The following is an 18,601-nucleotide window of genomic DNA, read 5'->3' as shown; positions in this document are numbered from 1 at the left end:
TTTTTACCGGGTCTGGCGATGCTAGCGGTAATTTAACTACCTGTCGTCGTTGCTGCCCTATTCTGACTGTAACAGCTCATTGATGAAGCCGGATAAATCACCTAAACACCTTCATAGCTACAAATTTTTGAAGAAAAATCATCGACGTCATTGTCAACCGCGAGACGAGGTTGAACAGTAAGCATTCCTCAACAACTCTTTTGATCCAGTTTCGTATACACTGAAAAGTCAACGAAACTGGCACACCTGCCGAATATCGTGTAGGGCTCCCCGAGCACGCAGAAGTGCCGCAACACGACATGGCATGGACTCTATCAGTGTCTGAATCTTGCAGGACTGTTCATAAAACTATAGGAGTACGAGAGGTGAAGATCTCTTCTGAACAGCACGTCGCAAGGCACTCCAGATATGCTCAATTATGTTCATATCTTGGATGTTTGGAGGCCAGCGGAAATGTTTAAACTTAGAAGACTTCTACTGCAGACACTCTGTAGGGATTCAGGATGTGTGGGGTGTCGCATTGCCCTGCTGAAATTGACCAAGTCTGTCGGAATGCACAATGGACATGAATGGATGCATGTGATCAGAAAGGGTGCTTTGTACATGTCCCCTGTCAGACGTATCACGTGTCCCATATCATATCACTAAAACTGCACACGCCCCACACCAATTACAGCGCCTTCACCATCTAGAACAGTCCCCTCTGACATGCAGGGTCTATGGATTCATGAGGCTGTCTCCATACCCGTACACGATACAATTCGACACGAGCCTCGTCCGACCAGGCAGCATGTTTCCAGTCATCAACAGCCCAATGCAGGTGTTGAGGGGCACAGGCGAGGCGTTAAGCTTTGTGTCGTGCAGTCATCAAGGGCACACGAGTAGGCCTTCGGCTCCGAAAGCCCATATCGATGATGTTTCGTTGAATGGTTCGCACGCTGACATTTTTTGATGGCCCAGCATTGAAATCTGCAGCAATTAGCGGAAGGGTTGCACTTCTGTCACGTTGAACGATTCTCTTCTGTCGTTGTTGGCCCCGTTCTTGCAGGATCTTTTTCCGGCCGCAGCGATGTCGGAGATTTGATGTTTTACCGGATTGCTGATACTCACGGTACGCTCGTGAAATGGTCCTACAGGAAAATCCCTACTTTACCGCTAACTCGGAGATGCTGTGTTCCATCGCTCGTGCGCCGCCTGTGACACTACGTTAAAACTCACTTAAATCTTGATAACCTGCCATTGTAGCAGCAATAAGCGATCTACCAACTGCGCCAGACACTTGTGGTCTTATATATTGGACACAAGGCACGAATAGTGATGCTACATCAAATCAAGAACACTGATTTTCATAGAAATTTGATTATATAAATTTGTGCTCTTGTATAAACGATACATTGGAGTCATATGCTTACATACAAAAATCGAAAGTTGTTTTGAATAATATTTCAGAAAATGATTATTTTCTACGATGCAAAGGTGACCACCGCACTTTACACTCATTATTACCGATTTCGATTTATGAGGTACAACAGCCGAGCAAGTGCTCAGTGGAGCTCGCTAGTAATTCCTTATTAAAATAAGAGGACAACAGCTGCAACTGTCACTGAAGAACTAAATACCGCACTCACGAACCCTGTGAGCACCAATACAACACGAAGGGAGCTCCAGAAACAGGGAAATGCAAACTAGCTGGAATACCAAACCAACTCATAACTGACAAACTGCCTATTGGCTTCCGTCTCGGGTTCTTCGGCCGACGTTCATCTAATGATTTTTCTGACGTTTCGCCAGCACGAGTGGCTGGCATTGTCAAAGCTTCACCCTCCATTGCCGGTGGTGAACTGGAGCCGAGCTCGCGGGCGCAGACTATATGTACCTGGCGCGCCAACGTCCGAGGGCTTCTCCGCGGTCATTTCCGGTGCGGTTCTCCTCTTGCTACCTGCGACGGTCGTTCGCTGCAGTACGGGAAGCCAGGATCCGTTGACCTTAAGGCTTTCCTCTTTCTTGTTCAAACTGTTCGCGTGTTTTTGTATTTCTACAGCTTCTCTGAACAAGCGCGTGTGATAGTGGTTCTCTACAGCCAGAACTTCCGTGTCGGCGAATTTTATTACGTGGTCGGTCTCATTCAGTGCGTGTTCTGCCACGGCCGATTTCTCCACCTGCCCCAACCTGCAATGTCGCTTATGCTCCTTGATCCTGGTGTTAATGGATCGTCCAGTCATCCCGACATAAACTTTTCCGCATGTGCATGGTATGCGGTATATTCCCGACATTGCAAGTGGGTCTCTTTTCTCCTTCGCCGATCTAAGACACTCTTTGATCTTCCTTGTCGGTTTGAAGATCGTCTTTACGCCATGTTTGCGCAATATACGGCCGATTCTGTCCGTCACTCTGGGAATGTATGGCAGAAAGGCCGTACCCGACATTTCTTTTTCTGGTTCCTTACTTCGCCGAGTGTTTGGCTCAGTTACACTTCTAATATAATTTGTGGAGTACCCATTGCTCCTCAGGACTGTTTCCAGGTGTTGCATTTCTCGTTTGAGGTGTTGCGGCTCACATATTCGTCCTGCTCTCGTTACGAGCGTACTAATCATGCCCCTTTTCTGGCTCGGGTGGTGGTTTGACAGTTTGTGCAGGTATCGGTCCGTGTGAGTCGGTTTTCGATACACGCTGTGTCCCAGGTTTTCGCCGTCCCTTGTGACCAGCACATCTAGAAATGGCAGTTTCTTGTCCTTTTCTACTTCCATGGTAAATGTTATGTTGGCATGGAGGCTGTTCAAGTGTCTTAGGAAGTCACCGAGCTGTTCTTCACCATGGCTCCACACCACGAAAGTATCATCGACGTACCTGTACCACACCTTAGGTTTGCAAGTCGCCGAGTCCAGTGCCTGTGCTTCGAATTGTTCCATGAAGAAGTTGGCCACCACTGGACTGAGAGGACTACCCATGGCGACGCCTTCCAGCTGTTCGTAGAAGTCGCCATTCCACGTGAAATAGCTCGTGGTGAGACATGCATGGAAGAGCTTTCTGATGTCTAGCGGGAAAATGGAACCGATGTGCTCCAGAGCGTCACTGAGTGGCACTTTCGTAAATAACGAAACAACATCAAAGCTGACCAGGATGTCGTTTGGTGCAAGTTTCAGTTTCTTCAGCTTCTCAATGAAATGTCCTGAGTCCTTAATGTATGTGTCGGTCTTCCCCACGTGTGGTTGGAGCAGAGAGGCCAAGTGTTTTGCCAGCTTATATGTCGGTGATCCAGGAGCGCTAACGATCGGTCTCAGTGGAACGTTGTTCTTATGGATCTTGGGTAATCCATACAGCCGAGGTGGTAGGGCTTCTGTGTTGCGCAGGTTTCTCTGTATGTCCGCCGGCAGAGAAGACGCCTTGATCAATCGATTCGTATTCCATGCATGTCTCACCACGAGCTATTTCACGTGGAATGGCGACTTCTACGAACAGCTGGAAGGCGTCGCCATGGGTAGTCCTCTCAGTCCAGTGGTGGCCAACTTCTTCATGGAACAATTCGAAGCACAGGCACTGGACTCGGCGACTTGCAAACCTAAGGTGTGGTACAGGTACGTCGATGATACTTTCGTGGTGTGGAGCCATGGTGAAGAACAGCTCGGTGACTTCCTAAGACACTTGAACAGCCTCCATGCCAACATAACATTTACCATGGAAGTAGAAAAGGACAAGAAACTGCCATTTCTAGATGTGCTGGTCACAAGGGACGGCGAAAACCTGGGACACAGCGTGTATCGAAAACCGACTCACACGGACCGATACCTGCACAAACTGTCAAACCACCACCCGAGCCAGAAAAGGGGCATGATTAGTACGCTCGTAACGAGAGCAGGACGAATATGTGAGCCGCAACACCTCAAACGAGAAATGCAACACCTGGAAACAGTCCTGAGGAGCAATGGGTACTCCACAAATTATATTAGAAGTGTAACTGAGCCAAACACTCGGCGAAGTAAGGAACCAGAAAAAGAAATGTCGGGTACGGCCTTTCTGCCATACATTCCCAGAGTGACGGACAGAATCGGCCGTATATTGCGCAAACATGGCGTAAAGACGATCTTCAAACCGACAAGGAAGATCAAAGAGTGTCTTAGATCGGCGAAGGAGAAAAGAGACCCACTTGCAATGTCGGGAATATACCGCATACCATGCACATGCGGAAAAGTTTATGTCGGGATGACTGGACGATCCATTAACACCAGGATCAAGGAGCATAAGCGACATTGCAGGTTGGGGCAGGTGGAGAAATCGGCCGTGGCAGAACACGCACTGAATGAGACCGACCACGTAATAAAATTCGCCGACACGGAAGTTCTGGCTGTAGAGAACCACTATCACACGCGCTTGTTCAGAGAAGCTGTAGAAATACAAAAACACGCGAACAGTTTGAACAAGAAAGAGGAAAGCCTTAAGGTCAACGGATCCTGGCTTCCCGTACTGCAGCGAACGACCGTCGCAGGTAGCAAGAGGAGAACCGCACCGGAAATGACCGCGGAGAAGCCCTCGGACGTTGGCGCGCCAGGTACATATACACTCCTGGAAATTGAAATAAGAACACCGTGAATTCATTGTCCCAGGAAGGGGAAACTTTATTGACACATTCCTGGGGTCAGATACATCACATGATCACACTGACAGAACCACAGGCACATAGACACAGGCAACAGAGCATGCACAATGTCGGCACTAGTACAGTGTATATCCACCTTTCGCAGCAATGCAGGCTGCTATTCTCCCATGGAGACGATCGTAGAGATGCTGGATGTAGTCCTGTGGAACGGCTTGCCATGCCATTTCCACCTGGCGCCTCAGTTGGACCAGCGTTCGTGCTGGACGCGCAGACCGCGTGAGACGACGCTTCATCCAGTCCCAAACATGCTCAATGGGGGACAGATCCGGAGATCTTGCTGGCCAGGGTAGTTGACTTACACCTTCTAGAGCACGTTGGGTGGCACGGGATACATGCGGACGTGCATTGTCCTGTTGGAACAGCAAGTTCCCTTGCCGGTCTAGGAATGGTAGAACGATGGGTTCGATGACGGTTTGGATGTACCGTGCACTATTCAGTGTCCCCTCGACGATCACCAGTGGTGTACGGCCAGTGTAGGAGATCGCTCCCCACACCATGATGCCGGGTGTTGGCCCTGTGTGCCTCGGTCGTATGCAGTCCTGATTGTGGCGCTCACCTGCACGGCGCCAAACACGCATACGACCATCATTGGCACCAAGGCAGAAGCGACTCTCATCGCTGAAGACGACACGTCTCCATTCGTCCCTCCATTCACGCCTGTCGCGACACCACTGGAGGCGGGCTGCACGATGATGGGGCGTGAGCGGAAGACGGCCTAACGGTGCGCGGGACCGTAGCCCAGCTTCATGGAGACGGTTGCGAATGGTCCTCGCCGGTACCCCAGGAGCAACAGTGTCCCTAATTTGCTGGGAAGTGGCGGTGCGGTCCCCTACGGCACTGCGTAGGATCCTACGGTCTTGGAGTGCATCCGTGCGTCGCTGCGGTCCGGTCCCAGGTCGACGGGCACGTGCACCTTCCGCCGACCACTGGCGACAACATCGATGTACTGTGGAGACCTCACGCCCCACGTGTTGAGCAATTCGGCGGTACGTCCACCCGGCCTCCCGCATGCCCACTATACGCCCTCGCTCAAAGTCCGTCAACTGCACATACGGTTCACGTCCACGCTGTCGCGGCATGCTACCAGTGTTAAAGACTGCGATGGAGCTCCGTATGCCACGGCAAACTGGCTGACACTGACGGCGGCGGTGCACAAATGCTGCGCAGCTAGCGCCATTCGACGGCCAACACCGCGGTTCCTGGTGTGTCCGCTGTGCCGTGCGTGTGATCATTGCTTGTACAGCCCTCTCGCAGTGTCCGGAGCAAGTATGGTGGGTCTGACACACCGGTGTCAATGTGTTCTTTTTTCCATTTCCAGGAGTGTAGTCTGCGCCCGCGAGCTCGGCTCCAGTTCACCACCGGCAATGGAGGGTGAAGCTTTGACAATGCCAGCCACTCGTGCTGGCGAAACGTCAGAAAAATCATTAGATGAACGTCGGCCGAAGAACCCGAGACAGAAGCCAATAGGCAGTTTGTCAACAAGTGGCCACGAAAGCCTCAACAATTTTGTACAACTCATAACTGATGCAAATGCCCGTAATAGGATACGTGGTACCAAAGCCCAAGCCATAAAACCTGGATATGGAGCAATGGAAGAATATCATTTGGTCGTATGAGTCTTGTTTCACACTGTTTCCAACTTTTGGCCGAATTTACGTCGCAGGAGTGAAAAATGGCGGGGGTTCGGTGACTATTTGTGCAGTCATATCGTGTTATTCCATGAGCCTGACTGTTATTATGTAAGGTCGCTCATGCCGAGGGATATGTGACAGTTTTGGATGATTAGGTCCATTCCATGGTACAATGTTTGTTCCCCAAAGGTGATGTCGTGTTGCAAGTTTACAGATCTCCTGTTCACACAACTCGCATCGTCCAGGACTGGTTTTGTGAGCACAAAGATGAGCTGTTGCACCTCCCTGCCCACCACATTCACTGGATCTCAATGTTATTGAGCCTTTGTGGTCTGCTTTGCAGAGAAGTGTGAGTAATCGCTGTCCACATCCATCCCCGTTACCTGAACTTGCCACGGAATGGTTGTATAAGGTTCCTTTGCAAACAATACAGAACCTGTATTTATCCATTCCGCTGGAAGCTGTTTTGAATGCCAACGGTTTCCCTACACCGTATTAGATTTGGTAATGTGTTGTGTTTATGGAGCTTCCATGTTTTTGTCCATCCTCAGTGCCTCTGTTTGATTGTGTATTTATAATCATTCACTCACCTGACCAGAAGTTGAGTTGTTCCTGCTACCTCACTTCCAAAACTCCCACAATATCTTAAATATATTTTTTTTCTCTTTTAAATCCTCTAACTTAGCTACCCGATTAATAGGTCTAAAATACCACGCTCTGGTCCATGGAACGCCTGTTTGATTTTACCTGATGACAATATCCTCCAGAGAGATATTCGTACAGAGAGCCGAATGGGGCACTAGTATGTCTTCGGAATATTTTTCTCAAGAGGATACCATCATCATTAAGCCACAGAGTAGAGTTGCGTACCCTCAGGATAAATAACAGCTGTAATTTCCCCTTGTTTTCAGCCGTTTTCTTTAATAACATAGCAATGTCAAGTTGGCTGATGTTACTCGTCTAAATCAGTCAATCATTCGGACTGTTGCCCCTCTTCTACAATCATAACTTTGTGTAACAAAATTTTAGAAATTTTTAATAGGCACATTCAGTTATTTAATTAATTTACAATCTGCCTCTGTAATTCTTATCTGCCTGTTTTTTATTCCACTGTCTGGGGTGACATATGCAATTCATTTATTTATTGCGCCTCCTTGCTGCTGATCTAATATACTTTAACGCTCTCTGAATGTATAACGTGATGTTCAACAACTTAGCATTGTTCAACATTAAACAACTTAGCATCACCGCGCTTTGAAAACTCACAAATATGTCGGATTAAACTTTCACAAAACGCTACACAGTTTTGCGTAGGTAATTCCAGATAACTAGTGAGAATATCAAAAACAGTAGGAGTTTAGGAACATTTTTTTGTATGGGAATATTCCGTTCTCCTACCAACACGTGTATGAGATCAGGTATTCAGCGGTCCAGGTGCATTATGGATAACTACTCGTAGAAATTTTAGGGGAAGTTTATGATACCAAATAAGATTTTTCTTTGTTTGCGCTTCGATTAAAATTAATGTTTCGAAATCTCTATGCTAAAGCATAGTTCTTCTCTATTACACATGTATACTGAGTGACGTGTAGCGACGATTACGAAAGACCTTTTTTGCCATTTTGTGACCAGGTTAGAAAATGGCAAGGAATAAACTTGGCATGAAGTAGCTAACATCGATCTGTTTACTCGACTGTTATCCCGAGAGAAGAACTAATCCGTGTGCTTTGACGGGAAATCCTGCTTTCACCTGCTGCTGTCCCGTTGTGTCCACTATGCTAACTGTCGAAAGAGGCCAAACCAGTTTCCGTCCGTTGCCATGTCTGCAAGTATCTGTCGTAATACTTTATGAACGTGAGTAAAAGCAATATTCCCCAATCGCTGGAGCTCGTTCCATCAAGGCCGGGATGCATCGCAGCTCGCTTTCTCGTCCACAGGAGGTGCTGTGGCGCAAGGTCAGCAGTCCCCAGTTCGAGACAAGATGCCATTAAGATGAGACGGCTCACCACGCTACGCTCCCTCACCTCCACTTACCTCCCTCCCCCCCCCCCCACCTTATTTGAACCACATCCAATAACGCCCAATAATGCGGTTGTCTCGGCCTGATAGAGGGCGCTCTATACTTACCACCGGCAGTTTAGTATTGTAGCAACTGGATACTGGAGCTCTGTAGAACCGAAAGCTTTATACACCAATCACAACTCTGCGAATAGCCCATAGAAAAATAACAATAATGGCAAGTTAATAGCATTATTATTGCTAATGAGTAAAGAAACAGATTACAGTCTAAAATTGTCAGGATAATCGTATCTTCATTTCATAGCAATTGATTAATACGTTGTAAGTGAGGTGCCGGCCGAAGTGGCCGTGCGGTTAAAGGCGCTGCAGTCTGGAACCGCATGACCGCTACGGTCGCAGGTTCGAATCCTGCCTCGGGCATGGATGTTTGTGATGTCCTTAGGTTAGTTAGGTTTAACTAGTTCTAAGTTCTAGGGGACTAATGACCTCAGCAGTTGAGTCCCATAGTGCTCAGAGCCATTTTTTTGTAAGTGAGGTCGGTAAAAATTGAGAGAAGTTGCCAGCACCACTGAAAGATTGTGAAACATGGCGTTTTCATTTGAAGTTGTTTGATACGGGGTGGCATGACAGTGTTATATTCCCGCTTGATTTATTTCAGAGCTGTGAGATATGCCAGGTGTATGTTGTTATGATGTATTGAAAAACATGTCGAAGTTTGGCAAAGCAGTAATTTTTTACAGCTTCTAACTTTCATAGTGATTTCTATTACAGTAAAGTATTTCTTTTCAATGGGGAAACTGCTTCTTCGAAATAGAGCGAGAGAGAGAGAAGGAAATGTAACGGAAGTGAGCAGAATGGCACATCGGATCATGGTAAATCTATACTACTATATAAAGACAGATCGTAGCAAAAAGCTCGAAAAGTTCTTGATCGATTTACTTCACATTTTTACACAATATCCTGATAAACGTTTGGACACACATCAAAAATCTCTAGAAGTTCTCGATCGACTTCTTCAAAATTTTTTACGATATTCTGAAAAACGTCGGTTGGACAAAGACTACATAAAGGGAAGCTTTACTTGCAAAAATCTCGAAAACTTTTTGACCGACTTACTTCAGATTATTACAGGATACTCTAATAAATATTGTGAAGGACCTATCCTTTATATTTTTAAATCAACATTGTACAGGTTTTCTGTTAAAACCTACTTCGAGGAGAAAATGCTGTGCTGCGAAAATGTGCTGCTTAGTTTCTTCCTCATAGACAGTTTTCACTACGATAACAGGGAGGGTATTTAAACCATTAGACAGTTCGTATCTCTCATAAATATTCTTTCTCCTTATTCATAACTTAAAAAAAAATTGTATACACAGCTACACCATGTTTAGTTTTCTTCTAAGCTGCCGGTTTTAACAGAACACGGGAAAGCTGTATTTATGGCTTATCGGCCTATGATCAGAATACTACTATGCAATCTGGAGCGTCTGAAACTTTGTAATCCCACCCGTTTGTAGAGCAAAACTGTGCAAAATATTGTCATTGAAGCTCGTATCCTCGCAAACCAAGCAGGTTTCGATCGCAGTAACAATAAACAATTATTAAGGTCGGAGAGAGTTGGGGCGGGGGGACTTGGGGCGGGGGGAGGGGAGATGGGTAGAGAGGGGTAGGGAAATGGATATATTGAGGGGGAAGGAGGAGATGGAGAGAGTAGTGGGAGGAGAAGGCTGACCGAGAGACATGGGAGGAGGTGATGGACACAGAGTAGGTTAAGAGGAGGAGACGGGCGAAGAGAGGGGGTGGAAGAGAAGGACAGAGAGCGAGGTAGGAGGATATTAAGACGTATATCTCATTCCCATACATATTTAGCAATTGCGAAGCATTATCGGGTGCACTAGTTTCAAATAAATCTATCAAACAGAGAATTTGACATGTCTGCTTTAGTGTTCGCGTGTAGTCATGCGTACACGGAATCCATTAATTCACAATGTCCTGAATACATCACATGAAAGAAAAGTCATAGTTCAACGTCGTCCCTACATCAAGAGAATTTGAAATGTAGCGCCAGCTCAGGAGGAATACGATGGACAAAGTAGTAACCGTGTCCTGTTTATGGAACCACCGTAACATTCATGTGAATTGATTTGGGGAATCCAGGCTAATCTTAAATTTTCTCTGCCCCAGAGAATCGACCGTCTTCAGTACGGATCCCAGAGTTTTAATCACCACACAAGCTCGAATTGGCATGAGTGGTGAAAGTCAATATTACAGCCATTACTGTCATTGGTGTAGCGAACTGACCTGATTTTTCAGCACAGAGTAATACTGATTCATTTTAGACAAATCCCAGTTTGGATTCCATTGTGTAACAAAAATTAAAAATGTGTGTGTGTGTGTGTGTGTGTGTGTGTGTGTGTGTGTGTGTGTGTGTGTGTGCGCGCGCATGTGTGCGTCACGATCATGCACAGTGATTGCTCAGTTTTTTTTTTTTTTTTCATTTGTCTCCTCTCCTGGCTTAGACTCAGTTGCTTTACAGACAAACACTCTATTTTCCAGCCGGCCGAAGTGGCCGTGCGGTTAAAGGCGCTGCAGTCTGGAACCGCAAGACCGCTACGGTCGCAGGTTCGAATCCTGCCTCGGGCATGGATGTGTGTGATGTCCTTAGGTTAGTTAGGTTTAACTAGTTCTAAGTTCTAGGGGACTAATGACCTCAGCAGTTGAGTCCCATAGTGCTCAGAGCCATTTGAACTCTATTTTCCAAGCTGAATCTTAGACACATATAAAGCAAATAGTACAAACCAATGTCTTAACAAATAACAGCAAACCATGAGAGATATATGAGAAGAACGGCAAGGTGATGTGTATACTTCTCGCAATAACCTCCGTCATTAACGAATTTCTTGCGTTTAAGAGTGTTTTCCATAGTGGGAAAGTGTATTATGAGTGCTTCATTCGTTTTATATATTATAGAAATTATTGTCTATGCCACTGCTACAAGACAGTTGGAAGTAAAGTTTCGGTTTAATGTCCTGCCGACGACGATGTCATTAGGAACCGAGCACAAGCTCGGAACAGATTGTGATGGTATAGTAAATCGTCTACGCTGTTTTCAAATAATCCATTTAGCCGAACAACGGAAAACTTGAATGAAGATAACCGGACGGAGATGTGAACTCTGCTGCTCCTGACCGTCCAGTGCGCTAATTATATTCGAAGAAAGAAGTTTTGGTGGAGTCTATATGTTGTTGTTGTTGTTGTTGTTGTTGTTGTGGTCTTCAGTCCTCAGACTGGTTTGATGCAGCTCTCCATGCTACTCTACCCTGTGCAAGCTGCTTCATCTCCCAGTACCTACTGCAGCCTACATCCTTCTGTCTATATAAACGAGCAAATATCGATCGAGAAGAGTTACAGTACATACACATTTGTGCTCAACAGCTAACTGTTTTTTTATATCCTTGGCACCTCGGCAGGAATATCATATTAACGCTCATTCTTTTGTGATGTGGTGTAGAAAATAAATGTAGTGCAAAGCATTAATGCATAAAATCTTGGAATGACAGCATGTTGTCCCAATTATCTCCATGCTCTTGAATTTCTGACAGTATACAAGGGATGGCAAAATACTTTGCTGACATTTTTGTAACTTTCATTAAGCATTTCAGGTAGCTGACTGGATGGTTCTTCCAGAATTCTAGGGCTTTTTTTTTGTACCTCCATCTACGTAAATGCTCCGATTCCAATGACCTCGAAACTGTTGGGACGTTTCACGCTCTTTCCTCCTTTACGTAATGTAATTAAACATTTCTGTATTTTGAACACACTGGTCCAGGTGGTAGTGCTGAAGTTGTGAACAAGCAGCACATTATATCACTGTGAGTAGTCGTTGCAACATTGTGGCTTTTGTCTGTATTAATAATTGTACAAACTTATGTTAAGTGCCCCGCGAATATACAAAAAATGAAAAAAAATTCTTGCCGCACAAGTCGTAAAATGCTCGCCTACCTGCAATGCTTCAATTTCACCACAATTAGGAAGGTAGCAGACGAGGTACTGGCAGAAGTAAATCTGTGAGGACAGGGCGTGAGTCGTGCTTGGGTAGCTCGGTTGGTAGAGCACTTGCCCGCGAAAGGCAAAGGTCGAGTCTCGGTCCGGCACACAGTTTTAATCTGCCAGGAAGTTTCAATATAAATTATATCTCTGCAGGTTTCTTTGGATTCACACACATTCAAATGAAGCACTCTCGAGAGAACTACACTTCGAAATTACGATCCGAGGAAACAAATTCACGTATATTAGATTTCTGTTTTGACATTAGCACAGTTTTTGCATGAATAAATCACTGTTAAATGATCACACGTTTTCATTTGATAATGCAACCCATATTTGCATGGCATCTTATATCCGTGAGACATCTTTCCCAAATTTAAATCAATTTTATACAGGATGTACATGTTAGGCTTAGCAAATAATCTGAATAGTTTATCAGTCTGAATTTGTCTGATTACGGTAGTTACTTATTCAGCACACCCGTAGCTGACTTAGCCTTCTTCAAAAACTCTGAACTAAATTTCTGCTCAAAGCACTTGCCTTTTTGAACTGATTTTAAAATCAAAAATTTCTCCAAAGACGTTTCTGAAAGCATGGACCTGAACTGAGTTTTGGTCTTTGTAACTGTGCTAAAAATTCTCTCACATTCTGCATTACTATGTGGCATTGACAAAATAGCCAGCATCACCTTTGCAAGTGAAGAACCCCATCAGCCGATTTCTTCTGACCTACCAACGCCCACTGAACATCAATTCTCTCTGCTGCCAAGTTGGTTTTTTCCAGCTGAAAGTTACAGAACTGAGAGTGAAGAATATTAACTTCTGTATCCAAGTGTTCACTTTCGCTAGTCAGACTATTAGGAAATCTGTTTATGAAAAATCTAAGGCTTGAAACCGATGCTTTGCCAATTATAGAAATATTTGCAACTTCTGCATGCTTTAAAACTTCATCTTTGAATGGAAACACTGCCCTTTAGACACAACAATGCGAATCACTTCGCTTGGAACAACTATCGACTACTCCTTGTCCACGATAACTTTACGATTGCGCTGGTGCTACCAGAAGCGGAGGAAATTGGCACTAGTTGAAAGATATACATTTGTCTCCGAACGCTGCCAACGATAAGGTCCTTACTTCCTTGTAGATACTAAGCACGAGCTACGCCTACTGCCGCTCCCGACAGCCACCGCACCAATCTACCAAGTTAACACAGACAAGTAGCAGCCATACCTTGTCATCCACCAATATATCGAAGGCGCAGGATTTTCAAATGGTAAGGAAGGTATGGAAACTGCTCTGAAAATCGGGAGATCGGTCTTCACGGTCGGGAGATCGGGAGGTAGAAGGAAACATCGGGAGTCTCCCGCTTAAATCGGGAGAGTTGGCACGTCTGAAAATGTGTTTCTTTCAATCGTTTATTCGTTATTTCTCCTATGTACTTGCACATGTTTCAGAAAGTTTCTTTGTCCTACTATCATTCGTTTTTCATCAAGACCCTCTCAAGTAGCGAGGATATTGAAGATCACAGTGACTAAGAAACCAACGAAGTATACATAGCGTGAGGAAATCACGCCGCCTATCCGATCGCATCCAACCTGTGTACAGGAAGAAAATACATGAGCAAACGCCCGAACGTTGCACATCTATCTTACGTCTGTAGTTTCACTGTCTGTGACGTATTGAACATCAATGGAGCAAAGATTTTGCAGCAATAAGGACTGGACTAATTTTTGATTAATTAGGACACTTACTTCGAGCAACTTACGGAAAGAATGGAAAAAATGGTTCAAATGGCTCTGAGCACTATGGGACTCAACTGCTGTGGTTATCAGTCCCCTAGAACTTAGAACTACTTAAACCTAAAAAAATGGTTCAAATGGCTCTGAGCACTATGGGACTCAACATCTTAGGTCATAAGTCCCCTAGAACTTAGAACTACTTAAACCTAACTAACCTAAGGACATCACACACATCCATGCCCGAGGCAGGATTCGAACCTGCGACCGTAGCAGTCACACGGTTCCGGACTGCGCGCCTAGAACCGCGAGACCACCGCGGCCGGCCAAAGAATGGAAAACGTTGAGGTGGATGATGGGTGTGTGGTATGAACTCCGCTCCTTCAAGTGAGAGTCAGGTGGCTTCACCACTGCGCCACCTGGCGGGGCGGCAACTGTCTCTTGCGGAGTGTCCTTGGTGGTGGTGGTGATGGTAGTTAGTGTTTAACGTCCCGTCGACAACGAGGTCATTAGAGACGGAGCGCAAGCTCGGGTTAGGGAAGGATTGGGAAGGAAATCGGCCGTGCCCTTTCAAAGGAACCATCCCGGCATTTGCCTGAAACGATTTAGGGAAATCACGGAAAACCTAAATCAGGATGGCCGGAGACGGGATTGAACCGTCGTCCTCTCGAATACGAGTCCAGTGTGCTAACCACTGCGCCACCTCGCTCGGTAGTGTCCTTGGGATCGCGGATCTGTCAGTCTGTGATGCAGGCACAGGGCAAGCGGCCCGCCAGCTGCCGGCTGCCAGCGGTCTGACAGCTGCAGCGGGCAGCTGCGGGCCCAACAAAAGGCATCCCGTGCCCTGCGGTCGTAAACACAGCCACACTGACTCCCTAATCGAGTCCAGCCCTGGAATCTCTACTCATAGCTGCCGCACTTCGTGGTAGTGTTGTACAACCGGGCTTACAATATGTCCTGGATTACCCTGAACAGTCCTGGTTTTTAGAGCTGTCCGGGGTAATGTCCAGGTTGCAAAAAGTCCGGTTTTTGAGAATTTTATAACTGGTGAGGACTTTTTTCTGAATTTTAGACCTACATATTCGACATCGCGGTTTGAAACATTATCTTAGGCTGTGCCTCTCTCAGCACTGATGTCGCTGGGGAGGCGGGGCTACCGGTTTCGCCACAGGTTTTCACTTAGCTAAGTCACTTTGCAGCACATTAGGGCAACGCACTTATATTGTTTTCGTGTGTGAAGTAACTCTTCTGCACGTTTTCGATTTTATATATATATATATATATATATATATATATATATATATATATATATATATATATATATATATATATATTCGTTCTTTGTCTCATCGTTTAGCAATTGGCAAAAGAATCTGTGTGTTTAGTGTTAACCTGCAGGAGGAATACAAATTTAAGATATTGTGAAATTACAGTAACTAGAACGCGTTTATTGCTACTATGTGCTGGAGAACTTTCTGTTGCACATAAAGAAAAGGATGATATTAAATACCACTTGAAAATAGCTAAACATAGGCGTGCTATTAATGTTACTGCGGCGGCCGGATTGGCCGTGCGGTTTTAGGCGCTACAGTCTGGAACCGAGCCAACCGCTACGGTCGCAGGTTCGAATCCTGCCTCGGACATGGATGTGTGTGATGTCCTTAGGTTAGTTAGGTTTAATTAGTTCTAAGTTCTAGGCGACTGATGACCTCAGAAGTTTAGTCGCATAGTGCTCAGAGCCATTTGAACCAATGTTACTGCTTCACCAAATAGAAGTGATTTTTTAAAGACAAAGATGGGTATAAAAGTGACCTGGAGTGTGCTGCTAAACCGTCTACGTTTCCATACCACACTGCTAACACGAACTCAGTTCGAAAACATCAGATTCCATATCGAAAATGGTTAGAAAGTTATATGGTCGAAAATTTTCATCTGCTAGAACCAAATAACATGCAGTTATTTTTAACTTTATGTAGCCATTGATATTTGATAATGTATTGTGTTCTTTGGCAAACATTAATTACGTAAAGTAACGATGGATAATTCAAACAAAAGTGAAGTAAAACTTATGCCGATTGTTGTAAGATATTTCAGTCTGAAAGAGAGGAATTCAAGCTAAACTTTTAAATTTCGAGGAAGTGTCAGGTGGAACTGCTCTACTTTTGACTCTTTTTTTTTTCTTTTTTTTTTCAGTGGGTGAGAAAATACAAAACTGAAGAAAATCTGGTTTGTTCTGCTGCTGATAACACAAATTTCGGTGGTATAAAGAGAAAGGGGAATGAAAACATGTTCAGAAAAATTCGAAGTGATTTGCATAGCCTATATCTAAAATAAAGTCATGTGTAGTGAAACATAAAAATGAATATATAAAGTGTAGTGTTCACTAAACTGCTAATACTTCTAAGTAATTTCGAAAACCTATCCTTGGTTGGACCCAATAAAATATGCTAAGCTTATGTGTAAAGGTGCTATTTAACATTCCAAAACTTCTTCTCCTTAGGTTAAGATTGCATCATTGGGTTTTAGTAGGCCGATCACAGTATTGTTTCGTTACAACGGTGACTTGTAAGTACACACATGGATAGTCGAGATATCGGCTTTGACAGTACCTAACGGTTACTGTTGAGTGTAGGTGCTCTTCCAAACAGCATTCCATGCGAGCAAACCAGTTGCGTCTTTAACTGCGGTTACTCATACCTTAGGTACTTGGGTTATGCATGGCTCTGTATATAAAAGAATGACTCGATAGGATCGAGCCGCGCACCTCTGCTTTCATGCCCCGAAGCTAATCCCTGATGTGATCCTGCAGTCAAATAGTCTATGCATTGGCTAGAATTGCGAGTTAATAAAATAGGCAGAAATACTAAATGAGAATTAAATGAATAATTGAATAATGCCTGTAATAGATGTAGATGACAGAGTTGAATACAATTACAATCCAAGGTACGTGAAAACAAAGTCCATTTCGTGATCTAAATACACGAAATATTCGTCAGCTCAAAACAGTTCAGAGCTCAACATGATGATTCACAAACTGACTCACACGATACAAAGAATAGTAACTCGTACTCTGTCTATCCTCAACTCGATAATACAAGCGAAAAAAGTCAGAGTCCTTCTCTGGAGAACATTCAAACCTCTCAAATGTAAAGTCCCTTCAAAAGTTAGCCGACCGGTGTGGCTGTGCGGTTCTAGGCGCTACAGTCTGGAACCGAGCGACCGCTACGGTCGCAGGTTCGAATCCTGCCTCGGGCATGGATGTGTGTGATGTCCTTAGGTTAGTTAGGTTTAAGTAGTTCTAAGTTCTAGGGGACTGATGACCACAGATGTTAAGTCCCATAGTGCTCAGAGCCATTTGAACCATTTTTTTGAACCTTCAAAAGTTAGATTTTTCTAGCGGCCATTCACCGCCCAGACTCAGTCATCTATACGACTATATCTATACTATATCTATACGACATGCACGTTACCAATGGCAGATCTGCCTTCTTCCAGCGCTCGACATAAAGTGTCCAGAATCGCTTTCTTGATGTCCAGAATCTCTCCCTTGAAGTCTTCACTCGAAACGTCCAAGCCTCCACTTGACTCTCATAGTGTTCCGCTAATGCCCACTTTCTCATTGTCTGAAGGCCGTCCACACCAAGAATACATAGTTCTTGTCTTCTACAGACATCATTTGACTCAACGTGACCACTTCGCGGACTAAACTAATATATTGCAACAATACTTAAATGAAGAAATGTTATAAATATTCAGCCACACTCAGATCATTAACAATAGTTACAAATAACGGTGTGCTCATAAATAAATAAGCTAGTATTCTTGCGCAAGTGCGTTCGGGTTAAATGAGAATGAACTGTCTTTAAATATTCTTTAAAGAATATTTATGGATGTCTTTTGGCATTATTTACAATAGTGGTGCCAGCCAACACATGCAGCTGACCACTTTTACTTTAGTACACTTTTTAAATAACACTTACAGTCAACATTTGAATACTGTTACTGGCAAAATAGTAAACTGTACATTAAATAAATACACAAGTATGACAAAATATGAGGTATTCATACTGTATCCATTTGCTGTGTAACTGTGGAGAATACAATGTTCTGACAAACATTTGCGTAACTAGTGCGTTCTGCAATTCATGACTACCTAGTATGGACTGGCATTATGAACTATTAAGTGGTTACAGATCATCCATACTTTCTGCGTAATAAAAAGTGTGTTGCTCCATAGCAAGTGTAATAGATGTGAGCTCAGTTCATCATTAAGATCCACTGACGCAGCTTTTCACATGTGTAGCACCTATTTCTGTGTTTACTCAATATTTTGTCCACTGTTTCATCTGACTCACTTCTATGAACAGATAACCATACTTGAAATCATTTCAAAATCCATGTTTATCTGAATTGTTGACTGATCCGTAAATTAATCATGCACGTGAAGAGATCTCTGCCGGCCGCGGTGGTCTAGCGGTTCTAGACGCCCAGTCCGGAACCGCGCGACTGCTACG

Source organism: Schistocerca nitens, chromosome 3 (genome assembly GCF_023898315.1).
Source record: "Schistocerca nitens isolate TAMUIC-IGC-003100 chromosome 3, iqSchNite1.1, whole genome shotgun sequence".
NCBI lineage: Eukaryota > Metazoa > Arthropoda > Insecta > Orthoptera > Acrididae > Schistocerca > Schistocerca nitens.
Note: the sequence above shows the minus strand (reverse complement) of the source record.